This window comes from Physeter macrocephalus, chromosome 12 (genome assembly GCF_002837175.3).
Source record: "Physeter macrocephalus isolate SW-GA chromosome 12, ASM283717v5, whole genome shotgun sequence".
Classification (NCBI taxonomy): Eukaryota; Metazoa; Chordata; class Mammalia; order Artiodactyla; family Physeteridae; genus Physeter; species Physeter macrocephalus.
In genome coordinates, this window is record NC_041225.1 from 63,751,632 (window position 1) to 63,754,744 (window position 3,113).

Here is a 3,113-nt window from a genome sequence, read left to right on the forward strand (position 1 = left end):
GGGTCCTCAGTATTAGTGGGTTCCACATCCATGGAGTCAACCAACTGGGGGCCAAAAATATTCAAGGAAAAAAAATTCCAGAAAGCTCCAAAAAGCAAAACTTGAATTTGCTGTGTGCCATCAACTATTCACATTTATATTGTATTAGGTATTATAAGTAATCAAGAGATGATTTAAAGTATAAGGGAGGATCTGGGTTAAGTCCTGTAGGGGAGGAAAATAACTTCTTCTCTACCCTCCTAGGTTCTGTAGCTAAAGCCCTGGAAATCAAACTGACAAAAGACAATTTAACAAGAGAAAAGCAGAGTTTAGTAATGCATGCGGCATGAATATACATGGGAGAAACTCAGCGATGAGTAACTCAAAGGGATGGTTAGAACTTGGTTAGAACTTGGAATTCACTGGCGGTCCAGTGGTTAGGACTCAGCGCTTTCACTGCTAGGGCCTGGGTTCCATCCCTGGTCAGGGAACTAAGATCCTACAAGCTACACGGCAGGACCAAAAAGAAAGGAAAAGACAAAAAAGAACTTGGAGCTCATTTGGCATCTTAACAAAGAACAACAAATCTGTAGAGAAGGGATAAGACAAAAGAAAAGGAGTTTAGGCTTTTTGGGGTGGCAAACTGCGGGAAGGTAAATATATCAGAGGAAACTAACAGAAGACGAGTGTATTTTATTTAGTAAGGTTTGGTTTCGTAGATTCCTCTTGATGCCACGTCTGGCCTGAGTCTAGAGTTGTCTCTGGTGATTGAGTCCAGTATTTGTCCTCCTCTTCCTGGCATAGAAGAGGGAGACAACTTTACAAATGAAAATTAATATCCTGCTTTTAGCCAGGTGGGGGAGGGCAGATAGCTTGTTTTCTGCATCTGCTGCTTTGTAATTGCCTTCAGCACAAAATGATCCCTTATGCCAAAGTGGCATGTTTTGGGTGGCGTATTCTGGCCCCCTTCATTGCTGACTCCACCGGTTAAGTGACCTTCATCAGTTTACCCAGCCTCTCGAAGCCTCAGAGAGCCTTATAAAATGTGTTCAATAAGAGTATTTTCTTCTTCACAGAGCTGTAATGAGGATTAAATGGAATATAGCACATAAACTCTTTTTTTAATGTGCAAGTATTTATTTTAAGTACTCCTAATTGAAGGTTCTTATTTTGGGAGAACAGCAAGGCATTTTATTATTCACTTTTTCCACTCTTTTTTTTTTTCTCTTTTTATGAAGTATACAGCAAAGTATTCAGTTATGTATGTGTGTGTGTGTGTATATGTGTGTGTGTGTGTGTGTGTGTGTGTGTATATATATATATATTCTTTTTCAGATTCTTTTCCATTATAGCTTATTACAAGAACACTCTTTCCATTCTTTAAAGGCTTCCACTGGTTATGGCAAATTCACATTTTTTTTTTTTTTTTGGCTGCACTGCTCGGCTTGGAGGATCTTAGTTCCCCGACGAGGGACTGAACCCTGGGTCCTCAGCTGTGAAAGCGTGGAGTCCTAACCACTGGACCGCCAGGGAATTCCCAGCAAATTCCCATTATCCTCATGACTAAGTTTCAGAGTAATTCCAGGTGTGTCAGCAGATTCATCATCAATCCACTTTGCATCTTTCTGTATTATTGAAGCAAATAGCACTCTGCAACTTGCATAAACAGATAGGGCAAAGGTTGAGGAGGTTCTGGCCAGCTTCTTCCAAGTGGTTGGAGCCTTGCATTGGGCAGGTCAAAGTCCAGATATGTGTCCAGTCTCATGGGTTAAAGTCTTGTAGGACTGAAGCAACAAAATGCCACTTCAGAAGTGTAATAGTTAGCAAAAACCGAAAAGCCACTTGGAAGATATTTTCTGCAGCGCTTCTTCACTTTGCCTTCACAGAGTGAGATATAAAATCACTGCCATACCTGGCAAAACTAAATATCCCCACACCATCTGTCAAAGAGGCCTGTCCAGGGGCTTCCCTGGTGGCACAGTGGTTAAGAATCCACCTGCCAAGGCAGGAGACACGAGTTCGAGCCCTGGTCTGGGAAGATCCCACAAGCTGCGAAGCAGCTAGGCCCGCGAGCCACAACTACTGAGCCTGCGCACCACAACTACTGAAGCCCGCGTGCCTAGAGCCCATGCTTCACAACAAGAGAAGCCACCGCAATGAGAAACCCGCGCACCGCAACGAAGAGTAGCCCCCGCTGGCCACAGCTAGAGAAAGCCCGCGCGCAGCAACAAAGACCCAGCGCAGCCAAAAATAAAATAAAATAAAATAAATACACTTAAAAGAAAAAAAAGCAGCCTGTCCAAAGACAAAATTCCAGGAGTCTCTTGAGTAAAGATCAGTCATTGTTACCTCCACAGCACAGAAGGCATCTTCAGGTCCCTTCTCTTTTAAGAACTTCAGGATGTGTCCTGCATGACTTGTAGGTTTTGTGTGTTCTTATTGACTCTTAAGGAACACCTCATTGCAGAGATAGGAAGTGGTTCTAGGAGCTTTACTGTCAAGCCGTAGAAAAATGCTTTACAGTAGCCCTTGAGCCATTTAATATATTCTTCACTGATAATTCTGGTGTTTCCTAGAGATCCAATGCACTGTATATAAATACTGCATTTCTCAGGAGATGGTATCTTTCTGTAAGGGTCATTGGAAAAACTCTTCAAAGTCTTGGGGAGCCTCAGAATGGGAGGTGATCCAATCTGATTGCAAATGCAAAGTAATGGGTCCAAAGAGATCACTGTCTGGCTGGAAGTCTTCTTGCATCAAATGCTGTTACACCAGCATCTAACTTCTACTACTGTGACACAAGTGTTGGGTTCTTTGAGATGAGAGCTGTTTTTAGTGTCTGTTCAGAGTGCTGTACTGTTTGCATCTTTAGGGAGGAAGGCTCCCGCTGAAGTTTTTACCTTTCAAGGACAGGCATGTCTGGGCGTGGTTGGAAAACAATTGTGTGGGGTGTCTTCACCTCTTACCCTTGGCATCAACCACAGCCTGTCGCCCGTGGCAGCCCCCGAGCCCGTGCACATAAACTCTTAGAACAGAGCCTAACATAGTTTGTTATTCTGAGGGGAAGGATGGTGCAGAAGGTAAGAGCATGGACTTTGGAGACATGTTGCCTGGCCTTGAATCTCAGCTCTGTC

General features: G+C 43.4%; 1 pseudogene; it reads right to left on the reverse strand.

Moving 5' to 3' along the window:
* Positions 1–1,584: 1,584 nt before the first annotated feature.
* On the reverse strand, positions 1,585–2,845 carry LOC112063613 (archaemetzincin-2-like; annotated as a pseudogene).
* Positions 2,846–3,113: the final 268 nt, after the last annotated feature.